Here is a 19,840-nt window from a genome sequence, read left to right as displayed (position 1 = left end):
CGCCATGCCATGGGAGAACGCTTACCGAAAGGACGCATTCATGGGAAAAAATGACATAAAAAAATTATTAATTAATTAAATGCTTACAGCACCTGGTATTCCCCGGCGGTCTCCCATCCAAGTACTAACCAGGCCCGACCCTGCTTGGCTTCCGAGATCAGACGAGAGCGGGCGTGCTCAGGGTGGTGTGGCCGTAAGCGAGTGCGGACTTGATTCGAGAGACACTTCAAAACTAATGTGGCAACGCCATGCCATGGGAGAACGCTTACAGAAAGGACGCATTCATGGGAAAATATGACATAAATAAATATTTAATTAATTAAATGCTTACAGCACCTGGTATTCCAAGGCGGTCTCCCATCCAAGTACTAACCAGGCCCGACCCTGCTTGGCTTCCGAGATCAGACGAGAGCGGGCGTGCTCAGGGTGGTGTGGCCGTAAGCGAGTGCGGACTTGATTCGAGAGACACTTCAAAACTAATGTGGCAACGCCATGCCATGGGAGAACGCTTACAGAAAGGACGCATTCATGGGAAAAAATGACACAAAAAAAATTATTAATTAATTAAATGCTTACAGCACCTGGTATTCCCAGGCGGTCTCCCATCCAAGTACTAACCAGGCCCGACCCTGCTTGGCTTCCGAGATCAGACGAGAGCGGGCGTGCTCAGGGTGATGTGGCCGTAAGCGAGTGCTGACTCGCTTCGATAAACACTTCAAGACTTATGTGGCAACGCCATGACATCAGTGAACGCTTACAGAAAGATCGCATTCATGGGAAAAAATGACATAAAAAAATTATTAATTAATTAAATGCTTACAGCACCTGGTATTCCCCGGCGGTCTCCCATCCAAGTACTAACCAGGCCCGACCCTGCTTGGCTTCCGAGATCAGACGAGAGCGGGCGTGCTCAGGGTGGTGTGGCCGTAAGCGAGTGCCGACTCGATTCGATAGACACTTCAAGACTTATGTGGCAACGCCATGACATCAGTTAACGCTTACAGAAAGAACGCATTCATGGGAAAAAATGACATAAATAATTAATTAATTAAATGCTTACAGCACCAGGTATTCCCAGGCGGTCTCCCATCCAAGTACTAACCAGGCCCGACCCTGCTTGGCTTCCGAGATCAGACTAGAGCGGGCGTGCTCAGGGTGGTGTGGCCGTAAGCGAGTGCGGACTTGATTCGAGAGACACTTCAAAACTAATGTGGCAACGCCATGCCATGGGAGAACGCTTACAGAAAGGACGCATTCATGGGAAAAATGACATAAATAATTAATTAATTAAATTCTTACAGCACCAGGTATTCCCAGGCGGTCTCCCATCCAAGTACTAACCAGGCCCGAACCTGCTTGGCTTCCGAGATCAGACGAGAGCGGGCGTGCTCAGGGTGGTGTGGCCGTAAACGAGTGCTGACTCGATTCGAGAGACACTTCAAGGCTAATGTGGCAACGCAATGACATCGGTAAATGGTTACAGAAAGGACGCATTCATGGGAAAAAATGACATAAAAAAATAATTAATTAATTAAATGCTTACAGCACCTGGTATTCCTAGGCGGTCTCCCATCCAAGTACTAACCAGGCCCGACCCTGCTTGGCTTCCGAGATCAGACGAGAGCGGGCGTGCTCAGGGTGGTGTGGCCGTAAGCGAGTGCTGACTCGCTTCGATAGACACTTCAAGACTTATGTGGCAACGCCATGACATCAGTGAACGCTTACAGAAAGATCGCATTCATGGGAAAAAATGACATAAATAAATTTTTAATTAATTAAATGCTTACAGCACCTGGTACTCCCAGGCGGTCTCCCATCCAAGTACTAACCAGGCCCGACCCTGCTTGGCTTCCGAGATCAGACGAGAGCGGGCGTGCTCAGGGTGGTGTGGCCGTAAGCGAGTGCCGACTCGATTCGATAGACACTTCAAGACTTATGTGGCAACGCCATGACATCAGTGAACGCTTACAGAAAGAACGCATTCATGGGAAAAAATGACATAAATAATTAATTAATTAAATGCTTACAGCACCAGGTATTCCCAGGCGGTCTCCCATCCAAGTACTAACCAGGCCCGACCCTGCTTGGCTTCCGAGATCAGACGAGAGCGGGCGTGCTCAGGGTGGTGTGGCCGTAAGCGAGTGCGGACTTGATTCGAGAGACACTTCAAAACTAATGTGGCAACGCCATGCCATGGGAGAACGCTTACAGAAAGGACGCATTCATGGGAAAAATGACATAAATAATTAATTAATTAAATTCTTACAGCACCAGGTATTCCCAGGCGGTCTCCCATCCAAGTACTAACCAGGCCCGACCCTGCTTGGCTTCCGAGATCAGACGAGAGCGGGCGTGCTCAGGGTGGTGTGGCCGTAAACGAGTGCTGACTCGATTCGAGAGACACTTCAAGGCTAATGTGGCAACGCAATGACATCGGTAAATGGTTACAGAAAGGACGCATTCATGGGAAAAAATGACATTAAAAAATAATTAATTAATTAAATGCTTACAGCACCTGGTATTCCTAGGGCGGTTTCCCATCCAAGTACTAACCAGGCCCGACCCTGCTTGGCTTCCGAGATCAGACGAGAGCGGGCTTGCTCAGGGTGGTGTGGCCGTAAGCGAGTGCTGACTTGATTCGAGAGACACTTCAAAACTAATGTGGCAACGCCATGCCATGGGAGAACGCTTACAGAAAGGACGCATTCATGGGAAAAATGACATAAATAATTAATTAATTAAATGCTTACAGCACCAGGTATTCCCAGGCGGTCTCCCATCCAAGTACTAACCAGGCCCGACCCTGCTTGGCTTCCGAGATCAGACGAGAGCGGGCGTGCTCAGGGTGGTGTGGCCATAAACGAGTGCTTACTCGATTCGAGAGACACTTCAAGGCTAATGTGGCAACGCAATGACATCGGTAAATGGTTACAGAAAGGACGCATTCATGGGAAAAAATGACATAAAAAAAATAATTAATTAATTAAATGCTTACAGCACCTGGTATTCCCAGGCGGTGTCCCATCCAAGTACTAACCAGGCCCGATCCTGCTTGGCTTCCGAGATCAGACGAGAGCGGGCGTGCTCAGGGTGGTGTGGCCGTAAGCGAGTGCTGACTCGCTTCGATAGACACTTCAAGACTTATGTGGCAACGCCATGACATCAGTTAACGCTTACAGAAACAACGCATTCATGGGAAAAAATGACATAAATAAATTTTTAATTAATTAAATGCTTACAGCACCTGGTACTCCCAGGCGGTCTCCCATCTAAGTACTAACCAGGCCCGACCCTGCTTGGCTTCCGAGATCAGACGAGAGCGGGCGTGCTCAGGGTGGTGTGGCCGTAAGCGAGTGCCGACTCGATTCGATAGACACTTCAAGACTTATGTGGCAACGCCATGACATCAGTTAACGCTTACAGAAACAACGCATTCATGGGAAAAAATGACATAAATAATTAATTAATTAAATGCTGTCGTGGAAAAATAATACTAATACGTAGGATCTGTCCATCAGAGATGATTTATTTACTTGTACAAGGACTCAACACATAACGACAGTGAAACGATATGTGAAGAAGTGAAGAATCTCAAATCCTTCCTTCATTATATACTGACATTGAGTTTGTACCACCCCCCCCCCATGCTATTCGATCAAAACAACTCCTTATTAGGTGTAGTTTAGACACTTCTGGGTGGTTATATTTACTCTACTTGTATCCAGGCAGACGATACATATGTTCTTTAAGCACATCATCACACAAACAAAAACCACACTTGCACCTTGCCATACTTCCTATCCCGAGCTCTATCGAGCTAGACTTCCTGTCCTAGACTTCACCCCACGCAGATGAAAATGTCATGACTGACATAAATCATACAATGAAGAATACAAAAATAATATAAATGCATAAAGAATAAATTTCCATTACAATTCCACCCCAATGTCCAAATGACATTTTTATCCAGACTTCCCTGCAGGCTTTTACGCTGCTCTCAGAAGCCCTTTGTTTAAACATTGATTGTAATACTTTAAGGAACTCAGCCAGTTCAAAATCATCCTTCCCCATTTGATCCTCTTCCTCTAATTTACAGTCATAATTACCATAAAAAGCGATCACCTTGGTTGTTATTAGATTGTTAATGCACTTTAAAACAACATTTTTAAAGTAGCAATTTACTCATCCCTTGTGAGCTTGCCTTAGGTTTTCAACACATTATTAATGCAATAACACCAGTGACAAACCACACATAAAAAACATAGATTTCTAAAAACAACAGTAAAGATACAATGAAACATCAACACACCAAAGCTTACAGGCTGGCCAGTGTAAACATTTCTATATCATGAATCAGCATTTGAGCAATCTCACTGTGAGTATGTTATGCAAATCACTAGTGAGCTAAACATAGTTAATTACATTCCTATATGTGTATGTGTAAAATTGTGTAAGCATGCAGATCCTCTTCAACCCAGGCAGCCCCCTTTAGCCGTAGAGGGTCGTGTGAGGGGCGAGGTTCCACTAGCACCTCCTCATTTGCAGAGCCCTCCCACAACTATCATCCTCATTTTGCTCCTCGATTTTATTCTCAATTTCCTCCTGTTCGACCCGTTGGTACATCATTTTAGTCATACCTTTATCAATTATTTTCTCGATGAGACCTCTTAATAAATGGTATGCAACAACATCCACACCAATTCAAAATAGCAATCATTACACCTATTGATAACAACACAGATGAAATCTACACACTCCATTTACCAAACCACTTTTTTAACATGGAATTGAAAGGATGATCTACATACAGTTCCACGCCCTCCAGGAAAATACTCATAGAAATAAAAAAATTAGAAACAGGTGTGGAGGAAGGGAATTACCCTCGAATGCGCATGCTCAATAGAACATTTTGGCTATTTTGTGTCATTTTACTTAAATTGGTTCAGTTGTGTGAACTTCACGTTTTAACCTATAAACAACAAGTAGCTATTTTAAGCAAACTCAACATTTTAATTAAAAATAAGTAAACAGCATTTTCATAGTAAGGTATACTTTTTGATTTTACAGATTGTGTTCTGAGCTTTACCTTTACCAACATATTGTAGCAAAGTCAACCCATCTGGGAGGTTTAGGGTGGACAGGCTTTTTGCCAGGGCTTAGTGGTATATTATAGTACTCACGATAGCCCCGGCAAAGGTTAGTGAACATGAATCTGCGGCTGGCGAACATAAACGCAACCCAAAACTGGCTGTCCAGATGCACTGGCACTGAATAAAACACATTGGAAATGTCCACGGTCACGTAAAATGCGGTGCTCTGTGATATTTGTAACAGGATGGTATAAAGGTTGGGCACGTTCGGAGCCCTTGCTTCTACAGCCGCATTTACTGCCTGTAGATCTTGTACAAATCTCCACTCAGTGGGCTCAACTTTTCCTCTAATTTTCTTTACCGGAAATATTGGTGTATTTTCCGGTTACTACGAGCATGGAATAATAATTCCTTTTGCGAACAACGAATCAAAAACAGGTTTGATACAGTCCTCTGCTTCTTTTTTGAGAGGATCTTATGGTTTTCACTGGCGAAAATCACTCTTTGGTGTGATCTTTACGGACGCACATGATTTAATGAGACCCACATTATACTTATCTGTGGCCCACTGATGGAGTGGCATCGTGTACCGATCCACCCCATGTGTGCTGCCAACTGTCGCTGCGCTGCTATTCCCTGCGCTTTCGCAGAGAATAGCTCTGGTATGCGGTTCTCCGCACACCTAAGGATGGAAAATAAGACATGTCATCATTTTACATATGCCAATTTGCGGCATTTGTGCATGCACTTACTATAGGGCCCACATACTCCCTTTCATATCAGTAGCTTTGGCCAGTGATATGTAAGGACCAGCATTTGCAACATCATACAACATAGAAGCACATTTAGGAAGCATCACACTCAATGCAGCCCAGGCCCCATTCCAGTACAACCAATTTGTGGTCAACTGATCACCAGACTGCTGTGCCCACGCCGCTTGGTAATCTGCTTCGATTTCCCAGGTGACATGAGCTGTGCAGTGCAAATCTTCTGGTGACTTAAAATCTGAGGATGGGCGTGTACATTAGTGTGTTTTCAAACCAGCATCACTCTCAGGCCTCTCCCCCACAAACACACTGAGGCACACTTCCTTACACAGAGTCACATTCAACCCAGTCACTTCATCACACCATACCGTCATGTGCAGTTTACACATGATGTCTCTACCGAGCAAGTTATATGGGCAAGTTCTGCTAATTAGAAAAGAGGTAAAAAAAGAAGTTTGATTATGTTCATATATACATTGTAAAGGTTGAGAAAAAGTTTCTTTAACAACATGCCCTGTGGCACTGAGGGAACATTTTTCATCATTTTTTTTTTTTTTTTTTTTTTTTTTTTATCATCTGTACAGATTTGGGCATATAATCAGCAATATTGAAGTGGGGGCCCCTGAATCTACAATAAAAAGAATCTTTTTGCCTGAGATAGACAATAAAACATATTGTAAACTTTCGAATGGTTTTCTTGCGAAAGATTATTTAGTATCACAGAGTAAAGTAGGAAAAATACTTCTTACCCCGGCCAAGCATTCTTCATTGCGACAGAGCATAAAAGAACCTACTTCAGTCTCCTCTCCACCGGCCCCCTCCCCGCTATTTAGCACATTTCAGTCTGCATGAGGTTTTTGAACTTTTAGTTCGGGGCATTGATCTTTCCAATGATCCATTGAATCACAGTTGAAACATCCGCGTTGATTCCACCGGCCGTTCCCTCGTCCCCGTCCTCTGCCTTTACCCCTGCCCCTTCCTCTGTGGCCGCCTCTCCCCTGCGGGTTAAGTGTTGGAAAACCGGAGTTACGATCCTGTTGTTGTCGATCGTTAAGGGTGCATTGCATCATGGTGAAATTCATATCTTGTGCCTCCCTGTTCTTTTTGAGGCGTTCTTGTTTAAGTCTCTTCTCGTGGTGTTCCGCATGTCTCACCACTTCCTCCAATGTGGCCGTTTTCCCCCCGTCCAGGGTAGCTTTGATAGGTTCAGACAGTTCAATATCTAGATTTCTCATGAAGTATATTGGTAAGTGCATACTGTACGCTGGGTGGGGTTCATTATTGGGCATTTTTGCAGTTATGCCAGAATGTCTCTCAAAGTCTTTTTCTAATCTTGCCAGGAAATTACTCACGGTCTCTCCATCTTGTTGTTTGCACGTAGGAGTCCCGTGCAGCCACAGCGTTGACATAGAGATCGGCAGGGGGTATCGGTGTAGTTGGCAGCACGGGGCTCCTCCGACTGCTCCATTTTGCTGTTCATCGTATGGGGGTGATGCCGGCTTCGGAGGTAATTGATTGTTTTCGGAGAGGGTTTGGGTGTACAGGAGACTGGAAGTGCGACCCACATTGCCAGGTCCACTCAGGTCACATACATCACAGGAGGAAAAAGAAGAAGAGTCACTATAAGGCATTATTTTAAAATACTGCTTATTCAATCTTTCCTCAGATTCTCTAATGAACATATCCATTACTGTTAACAATCTACCTTTATTCTTAGAATGATCTTTCTGTATTATTTTGTCTCTGAGCTCTTTATTTTTAGTTACACTGAAACTTATTTCCCCATATTTTTGTATCAGAGGTATGGTTTCTATCCATCCTCTCCCATAAGTTCTTATTAAACCGGTTTCATCTCCGACAGACAATCCACTTTCCGTGTTCCATTTCGGACGGGGAGCGCTACTTCCCGTGTTTTCCATTATCTACAGGCGGATAGAATTCCGTAAGTAATTTTAGAAGAGACCCACTCTTCAATTTCAGGAGAGACCCACTCTCAAACTGTTTACGTCACTTTACTGTAATTTCGGAAGAGACCCACTCTTCAATTTCAGGAGAGACCCACTCTCAAACTGTTTACGTCACTTTAGATAATAATTGGTATTTACCGTATTATAGCCACTGGTTCGTCTGGATTCCGTCACCTTAGGATCAGAGCCAACGCCCGCGTCCCTTCAGTTGGGGGTTTGGGTCACCTCCTATCTATGGTGAGTTGATCAGACCGTTGACCTGCCCTCAGGTTATTGGAATGCCATCCTCGTCGCCAAATTGTCGTGGAAAAATAATACTAATACGTAGGATCTGTCCATCAGAGATGATTTATTTACTTGTACAAGGACTCAACACATAACGACAGTGAAACGATATGTGAAGAAGTGAAGAATCTCAAATCCTTCCTTCATTATATACTGACATTGAGTTTGTACCACCCCCCCCCATGCTATTCGATCAAAACAACTCCTTATTAGGTGTAGTTTAGACACTTCTGGGTGGTTATATTTACTCTACTTGTATCCAGGCAGACGATACATATGTTCTTTAAGCACATCATCACACAAACAAAAACCACACTTGCACCTTGCCATACTTCCTATCCCGAGCTCTATCGAGCTAGACTTCCTGTCCTAGACTTCACCCCACGCAGATGAAAATTTCATGACTGACATAAATCATACAATGAAGAATACAAAAATAATATAAATGCATAAAGAATAAATTTCCATTACAATGCTTACAGCACCAGGTATTCCCAGGCGGTCTCCCATCCAAGTACTAACCAGGCCCGACCCTGCTTGGCTTCCGAGATCAGACTAGAGCGGGCGTGCTCAGGGTGGTGTGGCCGTAAACGAGTGCGGACTTGATTCGAGAGACACTTCAAAACTAATGTGGCAACGCCATGCCATGGGAGAACGCTTACAGAAAGGACGCATTCATGGGAAAAATGACATAAATAATTAATTAATTAAATTCTTACAGCACCAGGTATTCCCAGGCGGTCTCCCATCCAAGTACTAACCAGGCCCGAACCTGCTTGGCTTCCGAGATCAGACGAGAGCGGGCGTGCTCAGGGTGGTGTGGCCGTAAACGAGTGCTGACTCGATTCGAGAGACACTTCAAGGCTAATGTGGCAACGCAATGACATCGGTAAATGGTTACAGAAAGGACGCATTCATGGGAAAAAATGACATAAAAAAAATAATTAATTAATTAAATGCTTACAGCACCTGGTATTCCCAGGCGGTCTCCCATCCAAGTACTAACCAGGCCCGACCCTGCTTGGCTTCCGAGATCAGACGAGAGCGGGCGTGCTCAGGGTGGTATGGCCGTAAGCGAGTGCTGACTCGCTTCGATAGACACTTCAAGACTTATGTGGCAACGCCATGACATCAGTGAACGCTTACAGAAAGATCGCATTCATGGGAAAAAATGACATAAATAAATTTTTAATTAATTAAATGCTTACAGCACCTGGTACTCCCAGGCGGTCTCCCATCCAAGTACTAACCAGGCCCGACCCTGCTTGGCTTCCGAGATCAGACGAGAGCGGGCGTGCTCAGGGTGGTGTGGCCGTAAGCGAGTGCCGACTCGATTCGATAGACACTTCAAGACTTATGTGGCAACGCCATGACATCAGTGAACGCTTACAGAAAGAACGCATTCATGGGAAAAAATGACATAAATAATTAATTAATTAAATGCTTACAGCACCAGGTATTCCCAGGCGGTCTCCCATCCAAGTACTAACCAGGCCCGACCCTGCTTGGCTTCCGAGATCAGACGAGAGCGGGCATGCTCAGGGTGGTGTGGCCGTAAGCGAGTGCGGACTTGATTCGAGAGACACTTCAAAACTAATGTGGCAACGCCATGCCATGGGAGAACGCTTACAGAAAGGACGCATTCATGGGAAAAATGACATAAATAATTAATTAATTAAATTCTTACAGCACCAGGTATTCCCAGGCGGTCTCCCATCCAAGTACTAACCAGGCCCGACCCTGCTTGGCTTCCGAGATCAGACGAGAGCGGGCGTGCTCAGGGTGGTGTGGCCGTAAACGAGTGCTGACTCGATTCGAGAGACACTTCAAGGCTAATGTGGCAACGCAATGACATCGGTAAATGGTTACATAAAGGACGCATTCATGGGAAAAAATGACATTAAAAAATAATTAATTAATTAAATGCTTACAGCACCTGGTATTCCTAGGGCGGTTTCCCATCCAAGTACTAACCAGGCCCGACCCTGCTTGGCTTCCGAGATCAGACGAGAGCGGGCGTGCTCAGGGTGGTGTGGCCGTAAGCAAGTGCCGACTCGATTCGATAGACACTTCAAGACTTATGTGGCAACGCCATGACATCAGTGAACGCTTACAGAAAGAACGCATTCATGGGAAAAAATGACATAAATAATTAATTAATTAAATGCTTACAGCACCAGGTATTCCCAGGCGGTCTCCCATCCAAGTACTATCCAGGCCCGACCCTGCTTGGCTTCCGAGATCAGACGAGAGCGGGCGTGCTCAGGGTGGTGTGGCCGTAAGCGAGCGCTGACTCGATTCGATAGACACTTCAAAACTTATGTGGCAACGCCATGCCATGGGAGAACGCTTACAGAAAGGACGCATTCATGGGAAAAAATGACATAAAAAAATTATTAATAAATTAAATGCTTACAGCACCTGGTATTCCCAGGCGGTCTCCCATCCAAGTACTAACCAGGCCCAACCCTGCTTGGCTTCCGAGATCAGACGAGAGCGGGCGTGCTCAGGGTGGTGTGGCCGTAAGCGAGTGCTGACTCGCTTCGATAGACACTTCAAGACTTATGTGGCAACGCCATGACATCAGTGAACGCTTACAGAAAGATCGCATTCATGGGGAAAAATGACATAAATAATTAATTAATTAAATGCTTACAGAACCTGGTATTCCCAGGCGGTCTCCCATCCAAGTACTAACCAGGCCCGACCCTGCTTGGCTTCCGAGATCAGACGAGAGCGGGCTTGCTCAGGGTGGGGTGGCCGTAAGCGAGTGCTGACTTGATTCGAGAGACACTTCAAAACTAATGTGGCAACGCCATGCCATGGGAGAACGCTTACAGAAAGGACGCATTCATGGGAAAAATGACATAAATAATTAATTAATTAAATGCTTACAGCACCAGGTATTCCCAGGCGGTCTCCCATCCAAGTACTAACCAGCCCCGACCCTGCTTGGCTTCCGAGATCAGACGAGAGCGGGCGTGCTCAGGGTGGTGTGGCCGTAAACGAGTGCTGACTCGATTCGAGAGACACTTCAAGGCTAATGTGGCAACGCAATGACATCGGTAAATGGTTACAGAAAGGACGCATTCATGGGAAAAAATGACATAAAAAAATTATTAATTAATTAAATGCTTACAGCACCTGGAATTCCCAGGCGGTCTCCCATCCAAGTACTAACCAGGCCCGACGCTGCTTGGCTTCCGAGATCAGACGAGAGCGGGCGTGCTCAGGGTGGTGTGGCCGTAAGCGAGTGCTGACTCGCTTCGATAGACACTTCAAGACTTATGTGGCAACGCCATGACATCAGTGAACGCTTACAGAAAGATCGCATTCATTGGAAAAAATGACATAAATAAATTTTTTATTAATTAAATGCTTACAGCACCTGGTACTCCCAGGCGGTCTCCCATCCAAGTACTAACCAGGCCCGACCCTACTTGGCTTCCGAGATCAGACGAGAGCGGGCGTGCTCAGGGTGGTGTGGCCGTAAGCGAGTGCCGACTCGATTCGATAGACACTTCAAGACTTATGTGGCAACGCCATGACATCAGTGAACTCTTACAGAAAGAACGCATTCATGGGAAAAAATGACATAAATAATTAATTAATTAAATGCTTACAGCACCAGGTATTCCCAGGTGGTCTCCCATCCAAGTACTATCCAGGCCCGACCCTGCTTGGCTTCCGAGATCAGACGAGAGCGGGCGTGCTCAGGGTGGTGTGGCCGTAAGCGAGTGCCGACTCGATTCGATAGACACTTCAAAACTTATGTGGCAACGCCATGACATCAGTGAACGCTTACAGAAAGAACGCATTCATGGGAAAAAATGACATAAATAATTAATTAATTAAATGCTTACAGCACCAGGTATTCCCAGGCGGTCTCCCATCCAAGTACTAACCAGGCCCGACCCTGCTTGGCTTCCGAGATCAGACGAGAGCGGGCGTGCTCAGGGTGGTGTGGCCGTAAGCGAGTGCTGACTCGCTTCGATAGACACTTCAAGACTTATGTGGCAACGCCATGCCATGGGAGAACGCTTACAGAAAGGACGCATTCATGGGAAAAAATGACATAAAAAAATTATTAATTAATTAAATGCTTACAGCACCAGGTATTCCCAGGCGGTCTCCCATCCAAGTACTAACCAGGCCCGACCCTGCTTGGCTTCCGAGATCAGACGAGAGCGGGCGTGCTCAGGGTGGTGTGGCCGTAAGCGAGTGCTGACTCGCTTCGATAGACACTTCAAGACTTATGTGGCAACGCCATGCCATGGGAGAACGCTTACAGAAAGGACGCATTCATGGGAAAAAATGACATAAATAATTAATTAATTAAATGCTTACAGCACCAGGTATTCCCAGGCGGTCTCCCATCCAAGTACTAAGCAGGCCCGACCCTGCTTGGCTTCCGAGATCAGACGAGAGCGGGCGTGCTCAGGGTGGTGTGGCCGTAAACGAGTGCTGACTCGATTCGAGAGACACTTCAAGGCTAATGTGGCAACGCAATGACATCGGTAAATGGTTACAGAAAGGACGCATTCATGGGAAAAAATCACATAAAAAAATAATTAATTAATTAAATGCTTACAGCACCTGGTATTCCCAGGCGGTCTCCCATCCAAGTACTAACCAGGCCCGACCCTGCTTGGCTTCCGAGATCAGACGAGAGCGTGCATGCTCAGGGTGGTGTGGCCGTAAGCGAGTGCCGACTCGATTCGATAGACACTTCAAGACTTATGTGGCAACGCCATGACATCAGTGAACGCTTACAGAAAGAACGCATTCATGGGAAAAAATGACATAAATAATTAATTAATTAAATGCTTACAGCACCTGGTATTCCCAGGCGGTCTCCAATCCAAGTACTAACCAGGCCCGACCCTGCTTGGCTTCCGAGATCAGACGAGAGCGGGCGTGCTCAGGGTGGTGTGGCCGTAAGCGAGTGCGGACTTGATTCGAGAGACACTTCAAAACTAATGTGGCAACGCCATGCCATGGGAGAACGCTTACAGAAAGGACGCATTCATGGGAAAAAATGACATAAAAAAATTATTAATTAATTAAATGCTTACAGCACCTGGTATTCCCAGGCGGTCTCCCATCCAAGTACTAACCAGGCCCGACCCTGCTTGGCTTCCGATATCAGACGAGAGCGGGCGTGCTCAGGGTGGTGTGGCCGTAAGCGAGTGCTGACTCGCTTCGATTGACACTTCAAGACTTATGTGGCAACGCCATGACATCAGTGAACGCTTACAGAAAGATCGCATTCATGGGAAAAAATGACATAAATAAATAATTAATTAATTAAATGCTTACAGCACCAGGTATTCCCAGGCGGTCTCCCATCCAAGTACTATCCAGGCCCGACCCTGCTTGGCTTCCGAGATCAGACGAGAGCGGGCGTGCTCAGGGTGGTGTGGCCGTAAGCGAGTGCCGACTCGATTCGATAGACACTTCAAAACTTATGTGGCAACGCCATGACATCAGTGAACGCTTACAGAAAGAACGCATTCATGGGAAAAAATGACATAAATAATTAATTAATTAAATGCTTACAGCACCAGGTATTCCCAGGCGGTCTCCCATCCAAGTACTAACCAGGCCCGACCCTGCTTGGCTTCCGAGATCAGACGAGAGCGGGCGTGCTCAGAGTGGTGTGGCCGTAAACGAGTGCTGATTCGCTTCGATAGACACTTCAAGACTTATGTGGCAACGCCATGCCATGGGAGAACGCTTACAGAAAGGACGCATTCATGGGAAAAAATGACATAAAAAAATTATTAATTAATTAAATGCTTACAGCACCTGGTATTCCCAGGCGGTCTCCCATCCAAGTACTAACCAGGCCCAACCCTGCTTGGCTTCCGAGATCAGACGAGAGCGGGCGTGCTCAGGGTGGTGTGGCCGTAAGCGAGTGCTGACTCGCTTCGATAGACACTTCAAGACTTATGTGGCAACGCCATGACATCAGTGAACGCTTACAGAAAGATCGCATTCATGGGAAAAAATGACATAAATAATTAATTAATTAAATGCTTACAGAACCTGGTATTCCCAGGCGGTCTCCCATCCAAGTACTAACCAGGCCCGACCCTGCTTGGCTTCCGAGATCAGACGAGAGCGGGCTTGCTCAGGGTGGTGTGGCCGTAAGCGAGTACTGACTTGATTCGAGAGACACTTCAAAACTAATGTGGCAACGCCATGCCATGGGAGAACGCTTACAGAAAGGACGCATTCATGGGAAAAATGACATAAATAATTAATTAATTAAATGCTTACAGCACCAGGTATTCCCAGGCGGTCTCCCATCCAAGTACTAACCAGGCCCGACCCTGCTTGGCTTCCGAGATCAGACGAGAGCGGGCGTGCTCAGGGTGGTGTGGCCGTAAACGAGTGCTGACTCGATTCGAGAGACACTTCAAGGCTAATGTGGCAACGCAATGACATCGGTAAATGGTTACAGAAAGGACGCATTCATGGGAAAAAATGACATAAAAAAAATAATTAATTAATTAAATGCTTACAGCACCTGGTATTCCCAGGCGGTCTCCCATCCAAGTACTAACCAGGCCCGACCCTGCTTGGCTTCCGAGATCAGACGAGAGCGGGCGTGCTCAGGGTGGTGTGGCCGTAAGCGAGTGCTGACTCGCTTCGATAGACACTTCAAGACTTATGTGGCAACGCCATGACATCAGTTAACGCTTACAGAAAGATCGCATTCATGGGAAAAAATGACATAAATAAATTTTTAATTAATTAAATGCTTACAGCACCTGGTACTCCCAGGCGGTCTCCCATCCAAGTACTAACCAGGCCTGACCCTGCTTGGCTACCGAGATCAGACGAGACCGGGCGTGCTCAGGGTGGTGTGGCCGTAAGCGAGTGCCGACTCGATTCGATAGACACTTCAAGACTTATGTGGCAACGCCATGACATCAGTTAACGCTTACAGAAAGAACGCATTCATGGGAAAAAATGACATAAATAATTAATTAATTAAATGCTTACAGCACCAGGTATTCCCAGGCGGTCTCCCATCCAAGTACTAACCAGGCCCGACCCTGCTTGGCTTCCGAGATCAGACTAGAGCGGGCGTGCTCAGGGTGGTGTGGCCGTAAGCGAGTGCGGACTTGATTCGAGAGACACTTCAAAACTAATGTGGCAACGCCATGCCATGGGAGAACGCTTACAGAAAGGACGCATTCATGGGAAAAATGACATAAATAATTAATTAATTAAATTCTTACAGCACCAGGTATTCCCAGGCGGCCTCCCATCCAAGTACTAACCAGGCCCGAACCTGCTTGGCTTCCGAGATCAGACGAGAGCGGGCATGCTCAGGGTGGTGTGGCCGTAAACGAGTGCTGACTCGATTCGAGAGACACTTCAAGGCTAATGTGGCAACGCAATGACATCGGTAAATGGTTACAGAAAGGACGCATTCATTGGAAAAAATGACATAAAAAAAATAATTAATTAATTAAATGCTTACAGCACCTGGTATTCCCAGGCGGTCTCCCATCCAAGTACTAACCAGGCCCGACCCTGCTTGGCTTCCGAGATCAGACGAGAGCGGGCGTGCTCAGGGTGGTGTGGCCGTAAGCGAGTGCTGACTCGCTTCGATAGACACTTCAAGACTTATGTGGCAACGCCATGACATCACTGAACGCTTACAGAAAGATCGCATTCATGGGAAAAAATGACATAAATAAATTTTTAATTAATTAAATGCTTACAGCACCTGGTACTCCCAGGCGGTCTCCCATCCAAGTACTAACCAGGCCCGACCCTACTTGGCTTCCGAGATCAGACGAGAGCGGGCGTGCTCAGGGTGGTGTGGCCGTAAGCGAGTGCCGACTTGATTCGATAGACACTTCAAGACTTATGTGGCAACGCCATGACATCAGTGAACGCTTACAGAAAGAACGCATTCATGGGAAAAAATGACATAAATAATTAATTAATTAAATGCTTACAGCACCAGGTATTCCCAGGCGGTCTCACATCCAAGTACTAACCAGGCCCGACCCTGCTTGGCTTCCGAGATCAGACGAGAGCGGGCGTGCTCAGGGTGGTGTGGCCGTAAGCGAGTGCGGACTTGATTCGAGAGACACTTCAAAACTAATGTGGCAACGCCATGCCATGGGAGAACGCTTACAGAAAGGACGCATTCATGGGAAAAATGACATAAATAATTAATTAATTAAATTCTTACAGCACCAGGTATTCCCAGGCGGTCTCCCATCCAAGTACTAACCAGGCCCGACCCTGCTTGGCTTCCGAGATCAGACGAGAGCGGGCGTGCTCAGGGTGGTGTGGCCGTAAACGAGTGCTGACTCGATTCGAGAGACACTTCAAGGCTAATGTGGCAACGCAATGACATCGGTAAATGGTTACAGAAAGGACGCATTCATGGGAAAAAATGACATTAAAAAATAATTAATTAATTAAATGCTTACAGCACCTGGTATTCCTAGGGCGGTTTCCCATCCAAGTACTAACCAGGCCCGACCCTGCTTGGCTTCCGAGATCAGACGAGAGCGGGCTTGCTCAGGGTGTTGTGGCCGTAAGCGAGTGCTGACTTGATTCGAGAGACACTTCAAAACTAATGTGGCAACGCCATGCCATGGGAGAACGCTTACAGAAAGGACGCATTCATGGGAAAAATGACATAAATAATTAATTAATTAAATGCTTACAGCACCAGGTATTCCCAGGCGGTCTCCCATCCAAGTACTAACCAGGCCCGACCCTGCTTGGCTTCCGAGATCAGACGAGAGCGGGCGTGCTCAGGGTGGTGTGGCCGTAAACGAGTGCTGACTCGATTCGAGAGACACTTCAAGGCTAATGTGGCAACGCAATGACATCGGTAAATGGTTACAGAAAGGACGCATTCATGGGAAAAAATGACATAAAAAAAATAATTAATTAATTAAATGCTTACAGCACCTGGTATTCCCAGGCGGTCTCCCATCCAAGAACTAACCAGGCCCGATCCTGCTTGGCTTCCGAGATCAGACGAGAGCGGGCGTGCTCAGGGTGGTGTGGCCGTAAGCGAGTGCTGACTCGCTTCGATAGACACTTCAAGACTTATGTGGCAACGCCATGACATCAGTGAACGCTTACAGAAAGATCGCATTCATGGGAAAAAATGACATAAATAAATTTTTAATTAATTAAATGCTTACAGCACCTGGTACTCCCAGGCGGTCTCCCATCCAAGTACTAACCAGGCCCGACCCTGCTTGGCTTCCGAGATCAGACGAGAGTGGGCGTGCTCAGGGTGGTGTGGCCGTAAGCGAGTGCCGACTCGATTCGATAGACACTTCAAGACTTATGTGGCAACGCCATGACATCAGAGAACGCTTACAGAAAGAACGCATTCATGGGAAAAAATGACATAAATAATTAATTAATTAAATGCTTACAGCACCAGGTATTCCCAGGCGGTCTCCCATCCAAGTACTAACCAGGCCCGACCCTGCTTGGCTTCCGAGATCAGACGAGAGCGGGCATGCTCAGGGTGGTGTGGCCGTAAGCGAGTGCGGACTTGATTCGAGAGACACTTCAAAACTAATGTGGCAACGCCATGCCATGGGAGAACGCTTACAGAAAGGACGCATTCATGGGAAAAATGACATAAATAATTAATTAATTAAATTCTTACAGCACCAGGTATTCCCAGGCGGTCTCCCATCCAAGTACTAACCAGGCCCGACCCTGCTTGGCTTCCGAGATCAGACGAGAGCGGGCGTGCTCAGGGTGGTGTGGCCGTAAGCGAGTGCTGACTCGCTTCGATAGACACTTCAAGACTTATGTGGCAACGCCATGCCATGGGAGAACGCTTACAGAAAGGACGCATTCATGGGAAAAAATGACATAAAAAAATTATTAATTAATTAAATGCTTACAGCACCTGGTATTCCCAGGCGGTCTCCCATCCAAGTACTAACCAGGCCCAACCCTGCTTGGCTTCCGAGATCAGACGAGAGCGGGCGTGCTCAGGGTGGTGTGGCCGTAAGCGAGTGCTGACTCGCTTCGATAGACACTTCAAGACTTATGTGGCAACGCCATGACATCAGTGAACGCTTACAGAAAGATCGCATTCATGGGAAAAAATGACATAAATAATTAATTAATTAAATGCTTACAGAACCTGGTATTCCCAGGCGGTCTCCCATCCAAGTACTAACCAGGCCCGACCCTGCTTGGCTTCCGAGATCAGACGAGAGCGGGCTTGCTCAGGGTGGTGTGGCCGTAAGCGAGTGCTGACTTGATTCGAGAGACACTTCAAAACTAATGTGGCAACGCCATGCCATGGGAGAACGCTTACAGAAAGGACGCATTCATGGGGAAAATGACATAAATAATTAATTAATTAAATGCTTACAGCACCAGGTATTCCCAGGCGGTCTCCCATCCAAGTACTAAGCAGGCCCGACCCTGCTTGGCTTCCGAGATCAGACGAGAGCGGGCGTGCTCAGGGTGGTGTGGCCGTAAACGAGTGCTGACTCGATTCGAGAGACACTTCAAGGCTAATGTGGCAACGCAATGACATCGGTAAATGGTTACAGAAAGGACGCATTCATGGGAAAAAATGACATAAAAAAAATAATTAATTAATTAAATGCTTACAGCACCTGGTATTCCCAGGCGGTCTCCCATCCAAGTACTAACCAGGCCCGACCCTGCTTGGCTTCCGAGATCAGACGAGAGCGTGCGTGCTCAGGGTGGTGTGGCCGTAAGCGAGTGCCGACTCGATTCGATAGACACTTCAAGACTTATGTGGCAACGCCATGACATCAGTGAACGCTTACAGAAAGAACGCATTCATGGGAAAAAATGACATAAATAATTAATTAATTAAATGCTTACAGCACCTGGTATTCCCAGGCGGTCTCCCATCCAAGTACTAACCAGGCCCGACCCTGCTTGGCTTCCGAGATCAGACGAGAGCGGGCGTGCTCAGGGTGGTGTGGCCGTAAGCGAGTGCTGACTCGCTTCGATTGACACTTCAAGACTTATGTGGCAACGCCATGACATCAGTGAACGCTTACAGAAAGATCGCATTCATGGGAAAAAATGACATAAATAATTAATTAATTAAATGCTTACAGCACCAGGTATTCCCAGGCGGTCTCCCATCCAAGTACTAACCAGGCCCGACCCTGCTTGGCTTCCGAGATCAGACGAGAGCGGGCGTGCTCAGGGTGGTGTGGCCGTAAACGAGTGCTGACTCGATTCGAGAGACACTTCAAGGCTAAGGTGGCAACGCAATGACATCGGTAAATGGTTACAGAAAGGACGCATTCATGGGAAAAAATGACATAAAAAAAATAATTAATTAATTAAATGCTTACAGCACCTGGTATTCCCAGGCGGTCTCCCATCCAAGTACTAACCAGGCCCGACCCTGCTTGGCTTCCGAGATCAGACGAGAGCGGGCGTGCTCAGGGTGGTGTGGCCGTAAGCGAGTGCTGACTCGCTTCGATAGACACTTCAAGACTTATGTGGCAACGCCATGACATCAGTGAACGCTTACAGAAAGATCGCATTCATGGGAAAAAATGACATAAATAAATTTTTAATTAATTAAATGCTTACAGCACCTGGTACTCCCAGGCGGTCTCCCAACCAAGTACTAACCAGGCCCGACCCTGCTTGGCTTCCGAGATCAGACGAGAGCGGGCGTGCTCAGGGTGGTGTGGCCGTAAGCGAGTGCCGACTC

General features: G+C 46.7%; 1 long non-coding RNA gene, 44 other non-coding genes and 17 pseudogenes across 45 annotated transcripts; all 62 read right to left on the bottom strand.

Annotated features, from left to right (window-relative positions):
- Positions 1 to 80: 80 nt before the first annotated feature.
- LOC135741836 (5S ribosomal RNA) lies at positions 81 to 199 on the bottom strand. Its single transcript, XR_010529678.1, has one exon. It is a non-coding gene; the product is annotated as a 5S ribosomal RNA (ribosomal RNA).
- Positions 200 to 324: 125 nt separating this feature from the next.
- LOC135741842 (5S ribosomal RNA) lies at positions 325 to 443 on the bottom strand. Its single transcript, XR_010529684.1, has one exon. It is a non-coding gene; the product is annotated as a 5S ribosomal RNA (ribosomal RNA).
- Positions 444 to 569: 126 nt separating this feature from the next.
- LOC135741835 (5S ribosomal RNA) lies at positions 570 to 688 on the bottom strand. Its single transcript, XR_010529677.1, has one exon. It is a non-coding gene; the product is annotated as a 5S ribosomal RNA (ribosomal RNA).
- A 125-nt stretch (positions 689 to 813) lies between these two features.
- LOC135741838 (5S ribosomal RNA) lies at positions 814 to 932 on the bottom strand. The gene has a single exon (XR_010529680.1). It is a non-coding gene; the product is annotated as a 5S ribosomal RNA (ribosomal RNA).
- Positions 933 to 1,053: 121 nt separating this feature from the next.
- Positions 1,054 to 1,172, bottom strand: LOC135742061 (5S ribosomal RNA). The gene has a single exon (XR_010529891.1). It is a non-coding gene; the product is annotated as a 5S ribosomal RNA (ribosomal RNA).
- A 120-nt stretch (positions 1,173 to 1,292) lies between these two features.
- Positions 1,293 to 1,411, bottom strand: LOC135742433 (5S ribosomal RNA; annotated as a pseudogene).
- A 125-nt stretch (positions 1,412 to 1,536) lies between these two features.
- On the bottom strand, positions 1,537 to 1,655 carry LOC135741813 (5S ribosomal RNA). The gene has a single exon (XR_010529656.1). It is a non-coding gene; the product is annotated as a 5S ribosomal RNA (ribosomal RNA).
- Positions 1,656 to 1,780: 125 nt separating this feature from the next.
- LOC135743000 (5S ribosomal RNA) lies at positions 1,781 to 1,899 on the bottom strand. The gene has a single exon (XR_010530401.1). It is a non-coding gene; the product is annotated as a 5S ribosomal RNA (ribosomal RNA).
- A 121-nt stretch (positions 1,900 to 2,020) lies between these two features.
- Positions 2,021 to 2,139, bottom strand: LOC135742940 (5S ribosomal RNA). The gene has a single exon (XR_010530341.1). It is a non-coding gene; the product is annotated as a 5S ribosomal RNA (ribosomal RNA).
- Positions 2,140 to 2,259: 120 nt separating this feature from the next.
- LOC135742099 (5S ribosomal RNA) lies at positions 2,260 to 2,378 on the bottom strand. The gene has a single exon (XR_010529929.1). It is a non-coding gene; the product is annotated as a 5S ribosomal RNA (ribosomal RNA).
- Positions 2,379 to 2,503: 125 nt separating this feature from the next.
- LOC135742556 (5S ribosomal RNA) lies at positions 2,504 to 2,623 on the bottom strand (annotated as a pseudogene).
- A 120-nt stretch (positions 2,624 to 2,743) lies between these two features.
- LOC135741866 (5S ribosomal RNA) lies at positions 2,744 to 2,862 on the bottom strand. The gene has a single exon (XR_010529707.1). It is a non-coding gene; the product is annotated as a 5S ribosomal RNA (ribosomal RNA).
- Positions 2,863 to 2,988: 126 nt separating this feature from the next.
- Positions 2,989 to 3,107, bottom strand: LOC135742204 (5S ribosomal RNA; annotated as a pseudogene).
- Positions 3,108 to 3,232: 125 nt separating this feature from the next.
- On the bottom strand, positions 3,233 to 3,351 carry LOC135741823 (5S ribosomal RNA). The gene has a single exon (XR_010529665.1). It is a non-coding gene; the product is annotated as a 5S ribosomal RNA (ribosomal RNA).
- Positions 3,352 to 3,506: 155 nt separating this feature from the next.
- Positions 3,507 to 8,565, bottom strand: LOC135741735 (uncharacterized). Its single transcript, XR_010529580.2, has 2 exons — positions 6,607 to 8,565; positions 3,507 to 6,509 (listed from the first exon to the last, which is right to left on the bottom strand). It is a non-coding gene; the product is annotated as an uncharacterized lncRNA (long non-coding RNA).
- Positions 8,566 to 8,582: 17 nt separating this feature from the next.
- LOC135742194 (5S ribosomal RNA) lies at positions 8,583 to 8,701 on the bottom strand (annotated as a pseudogene).
- Positions 8,702 to 8,821: 120 nt separating this feature from the next.
- LOC135742434 (5S ribosomal RNA) lies at positions 8,822 to 8,940 on the bottom strand (annotated as a pseudogene).
- Positions 8,941 to 9,066: 126 nt separating this feature from the next.
- On the bottom strand, positions 9,067 to 9,185 carry LOC135741739 (5S ribosomal RNA). Its single transcript, XR_010529584.1, has one exon. It is a non-coding gene; the product is annotated as a 5S ribosomal RNA (ribosomal RNA).
- Positions 9,186 to 9,310: 125 nt separating this feature from the next.
- LOC135743001 (5S ribosomal RNA) lies at positions 9,311 to 9,429 on the bottom strand. Its single transcript, XR_010530402.1, has one exon. It is a non-coding gene; the product is annotated as a 5S ribosomal RNA (ribosomal RNA).
- A 121-nt stretch (positions 9,430 to 9,550) lies between these two features.
- On the bottom strand, positions 9,551 to 9,669 carry LOC135741800 (5S ribosomal RNA). The gene has a single exon (XR_010529644.1). It is a non-coding gene; the product is annotated as a 5S ribosomal RNA (ribosomal RNA).
- A 120-nt stretch (positions 9,670 to 9,789) lies between these two features.
- LOC135742100 (5S ribosomal RNA) lies at positions 9,790 to 9,908 on the bottom strand. Its single transcript, XR_010529930.1, has one exon. It is a non-coding gene; the product is annotated as a 5S ribosomal RNA (ribosomal RNA).
- A 125-nt stretch (positions 9,909 to 10,033) lies between these two features.
- LOC135742454 (5S ribosomal RNA) lies at positions 10,034 to 10,153 on the bottom strand (annotated as a pseudogene).
- Positions 10,154 to 10,274: 121 nt separating this feature from the next.
- Positions 10,275 to 10,393, bottom strand: LOC135742978 (5S ribosomal RNA). Its single transcript, XR_010530379.1, has one exon. It is a non-coding gene; the product is annotated as a 5S ribosomal RNA (ribosomal RNA).
- Positions 10,394 to 10,518: 125 nt separating this feature from the next.
- Positions 10,519 to 10,637, bottom strand: LOC135742689 (5S ribosomal RNA). The gene has a single exon (XR_010530099.1). It is a non-coding gene; the product is annotated as a 5S ribosomal RNA (ribosomal RNA).
- Positions 10,638 to 10,758: 121 nt separating this feature from the next.
- LOC135742508 (5S ribosomal RNA) lies at positions 10,759 to 10,877 on the bottom strand (annotated as a pseudogene).
- A 120-nt stretch (positions 10,878 to 10,997) lies between these two features.
- LOC135742275 (5S ribosomal RNA) lies at positions 10,998 to 11,116 on the bottom strand (annotated as a pseudogene).
- A 125-nt stretch (positions 11,117 to 11,241) lies between these two features.
- LOC135742065 (5S ribosomal RNA) lies at positions 11,242 to 11,360 on the bottom strand. Its single transcript, XR_010529895.1, has one exon. It is a non-coding gene; the product is annotated as a 5S ribosomal RNA (ribosomal RNA).
- Positions 11,361 to 11,485: 125 nt separating this feature from the next.
- Positions 11,486 to 11,604, bottom strand: LOC135741961 (5S ribosomal RNA). The gene has a single exon (XR_010529797.1). It is a non-coding gene; the product is annotated as a 5S ribosomal RNA (ribosomal RNA).
- A 121-nt stretch (positions 11,605 to 11,725) lies between these two features.
- Positions 11,726 to 11,844, bottom strand: LOC135742957 (5S ribosomal RNA). Its single transcript, XR_010530358.1, has one exon. It is a non-coding gene; the product is annotated as a 5S ribosomal RNA (ribosomal RNA).
- Positions 11,845 to 11,965: 121 nt separating this feature from the next.
- On the bottom strand, positions 11,966 to 12,084 carry LOC135742941 (5S ribosomal RNA). Its single transcript, XR_010530342.1, has one exon. It is a non-coding gene; the product is annotated as a 5S ribosomal RNA (ribosomal RNA).
- Positions 12,085 to 12,209: 125 nt separating this feature from the next.
- LOC135742942 (5S ribosomal RNA) lies at positions 12,210 to 12,328 on the bottom strand. Its single transcript, XR_010530343.1, has one exon. It is a non-coding gene; the product is annotated as a 5S ribosomal RNA (ribosomal RNA).
- A 121-nt stretch (positions 12,329 to 12,449) lies between these two features.
- LOC135742128 (5S ribosomal RNA) lies at positions 12,450 to 12,568 on the bottom strand. The gene has a single exon (XR_010529957.1). It is a non-coding gene; the product is annotated as a 5S ribosomal RNA (ribosomal RNA).
- Positions 12,569 to 12,693: 125 nt separating this feature from the next.
- On the bottom strand, positions 12,694 to 12,812 carry LOC135742193 (5S ribosomal RNA; annotated as a pseudogene).
- Positions 12,813 to 12,933: 121 nt separating this feature from the next.
- On the bottom strand, positions 12,934 to 13,052 carry LOC135742175 (5S ribosomal RNA; annotated as a pseudogene).
- Positions 13,053 to 13,177: 125 nt separating this feature from the next.
- On the bottom strand, positions 13,178 to 13,296 carry LOC135741968 (5S ribosomal RNA). Its single transcript, XR_010529804.1, has one exon. It is a non-coding gene; the product is annotated as a 5S ribosomal RNA (ribosomal RNA).
- Positions 13,297 to 13,421: 125 nt separating this feature from the next.
- On the bottom strand, positions 13,422 to 13,540 carry LOC135742979 (5S ribosomal RNA). The gene has a single exon (XR_010530380.1). It is a non-coding gene; the product is annotated as a 5S ribosomal RNA (ribosomal RNA).
- A 121-nt stretch (positions 13,541 to 13,661) lies between these two features.
- LOC135741879 (5S ribosomal RNA) lies at positions 13,662 to 13,780 on the bottom strand. The gene has a single exon (XR_010529719.1). It is a non-coding gene; the product is annotated as a 5S ribosomal RNA (ribosomal RNA).
- Positions 13,781 to 13,905: 125 nt separating this feature from the next.
- On the bottom strand, positions 13,906 to 14,024 carry LOC135742700 (5S ribosomal RNA). The gene has a single exon (XR_010530110.1). It is a non-coding gene; the product is annotated as a 5S ribosomal RNA (ribosomal RNA).
- Positions 14,025 to 14,145: 121 nt separating this feature from the next.
- On the bottom strand, positions 14,146 to 14,264 carry LOC135742400 (5S ribosomal RNA; annotated as a pseudogene).
- A 120-nt stretch (positions 14,265 to 14,384) lies between these two features.
- On the bottom strand, positions 14,385 to 14,503 carry LOC135741747 (5S ribosomal RNA). The gene has a single exon (XR_010529592.1). It is a non-coding gene; the product is annotated as a 5S ribosomal RNA (ribosomal RNA).
- A 126-nt stretch (positions 14,504 to 14,629) lies between these two features.
- LOC135742854 (5S ribosomal RNA) lies at positions 14,630 to 14,748 on the bottom strand. Its single transcript, XR_010530258.1, has one exon. It is a non-coding gene; the product is annotated as a 5S ribosomal RNA (ribosomal RNA).
- A 125-nt stretch (positions 14,749 to 14,873) lies between these two features.
- LOC135742066 (5S ribosomal RNA) lies at positions 14,874 to 14,992 on the bottom strand. The gene has a single exon (XR_010529896.1). It is a non-coding gene; the product is annotated as a 5S ribosomal RNA (ribosomal RNA).
- A 121-nt stretch (positions 14,993 to 15,113) lies between these two features.
- On the bottom strand, positions 15,114 to 15,232 carry LOC135742062 (5S ribosomal RNA). Its single transcript, XR_010529892.1, has one exon. It is a non-coding gene; the product is annotated as a 5S ribosomal RNA (ribosomal RNA).
- A 120-nt stretch (positions 15,233 to 15,352) lies between these two features.
- On the bottom strand, positions 15,353 to 15,471 carry LOC135742561 (5S ribosomal RNA; annotated as a pseudogene).
- A 126-nt stretch (positions 15,472 to 15,597) lies between these two features.
- Positions 15,598 to 15,716, bottom strand: LOC135742856 (5S ribosomal RNA). The gene has a single exon (XR_010530259.1). It is a non-coding gene; the product is annotated as a 5S ribosomal RNA (ribosomal RNA).
- A 125-nt stretch (positions 15,717 to 15,841) lies between these two features.
- Positions 15,842 to 15,960, bottom strand: LOC135741962 (5S ribosomal RNA). Its single transcript, XR_010529798.1, has one exon. It is a non-coding gene; the product is annotated as a 5S ribosomal RNA (ribosomal RNA).
- A 121-nt stretch (positions 15,961 to 16,081) lies between these two features.
- LOC135742161 (5S ribosomal RNA) lies at positions 16,082 to 16,200 on the bottom strand (annotated as a pseudogene).
- Positions 16,201 to 16,320: 120 nt separating this feature from the next.
- On the bottom strand, positions 16,321 to 16,439 carry LOC135742101 (5S ribosomal RNA). The gene has a single exon (XR_010529931.1). It is a non-coding gene; the product is annotated as a 5S ribosomal RNA (ribosomal RNA).
- A 125-nt stretch (positions 16,440 to 16,564) lies between these two features.
- On the bottom strand, positions 16,565 to 16,684 carry LOC135742606 (5S ribosomal RNA; annotated as a pseudogene).
- A 120-nt stretch (positions 16,685 to 16,804) lies between these two features.
- On the bottom strand, positions 16,805 to 16,923 carry LOC135741748 (5S ribosomal RNA). The gene has a single exon (XR_010529593.1). It is a non-coding gene; the product is annotated as a 5S ribosomal RNA (ribosomal RNA).
- Positions 16,924 to 17,049: 126 nt separating this feature from the next.
- LOC135742287 (5S ribosomal RNA) lies at positions 17,050 to 17,168 on the bottom strand (annotated as a pseudogene).
- A 125-nt stretch (positions 17,169 to 17,293) lies between these two features.
- LOC135742209 (5S ribosomal RNA) lies at positions 17,294 to 17,412 on the bottom strand (annotated as a pseudogene).
- Positions 17,413 to 17,533: 121 nt separating this feature from the next.
- LOC135741801 (5S ribosomal RNA) lies at positions 17,534 to 17,652 on the bottom strand. Its single transcript, XR_010529645.1, has one exon. It is a non-coding gene; the product is annotated as a 5S ribosomal RNA (ribosomal RNA).
- A 120-nt stretch (positions 17,653 to 17,772) lies between these two features.
- Positions 17,773 to 17,891, bottom strand: LOC135741900 (5S ribosomal RNA). Its single transcript, XR_010529739.1, has one exon. It is a non-coding gene; the product is annotated as a 5S ribosomal RNA (ribosomal RNA).
- A 125-nt stretch (positions 17,892 to 18,016) lies between these two features.
- LOC135742712 (5S ribosomal RNA) lies at positions 18,017 to 18,135 on the bottom strand. Its single transcript, XR_010530121.1, has one exon. It is a non-coding gene; the product is annotated as a 5S ribosomal RNA (ribosomal RNA).
- Positions 18,136 to 18,256: 121 nt separating this feature from the next.
- LOC135742401 (5S ribosomal RNA) lies at positions 18,257 to 18,375 on the bottom strand (annotated as a pseudogene).
- Positions 18,376 to 18,495: 120 nt separating this feature from the next.
- LOC135742129 (5S ribosomal RNA) lies at positions 18,496 to 18,614 on the bottom strand. The gene has a single exon (XR_010529958.1). It is a non-coding gene; the product is annotated as a 5S ribosomal RNA (ribosomal RNA).
- A 126-nt stretch (positions 18,615 to 18,740) lies between these two features.
- On the bottom strand, positions 18,741 to 18,859 carry LOC135741969 (5S ribosomal RNA). Its single transcript, XR_010529805.1, has one exon. It is a non-coding gene; the product is annotated as a 5S ribosomal RNA (ribosomal RNA).
- A 121-nt stretch (positions 18,860 to 18,980) lies between these two features.
- On the bottom strand, positions 18,981 to 19,099 carry LOC135742857 (5S ribosomal RNA). The gene has a single exon (XR_010530260.1). It is a non-coding gene; the product is annotated as a 5S ribosomal RNA (ribosomal RNA).
- A 121-nt stretch (positions 19,100 to 19,220) lies between these two features.
- LOC135741749 (5S ribosomal RNA) lies at positions 19,221 to 19,339 on the bottom strand. Its single transcript, XR_010529594.1, has one exon. It is a non-coding gene; the product is annotated as a 5S ribosomal RNA (ribosomal RNA).
- A 126-nt stretch (positions 19,340 to 19,465) lies between these two features.
- LOC135742858 (5S ribosomal RNA) lies at positions 19,466 to 19,584 on the bottom strand. Its single transcript, XR_010530261.1, has one exon. It is a non-coding gene; the product is annotated as a 5S ribosomal RNA (ribosomal RNA).
- Positions 19,585 to 19,709: 125 nt separating this feature from the next.
- On the bottom strand, positions 19,710 to 19,828 carry LOC135741865 (5S ribosomal RNA). The gene has a single exon (XR_010529706.1). It is a non-coding gene; the product is annotated as a 5S ribosomal RNA (ribosomal RNA).
- Between the last annotated feature and the right edge of the window lie 12 nt (positions 19,829 to 19,840).

This window comes from Paramisgurnus dabryanus, chromosome 13 (genome assembly GCF_030506205.2).
Source record: "Paramisgurnus dabryanus chromosome 13, PD_genome_1.1, whole genome shotgun sequence".
Taxonomy (NCBI): domain Eukaryota; kingdom Metazoa; phylum Chordata; class Actinopteri; order Cypriniformes; family Cobitidae; genus Paramisgurnus; species Paramisgurnus dabryanus.
This window is presented reverse-complemented; position numbering and strand designations above follow the sequence as displayed.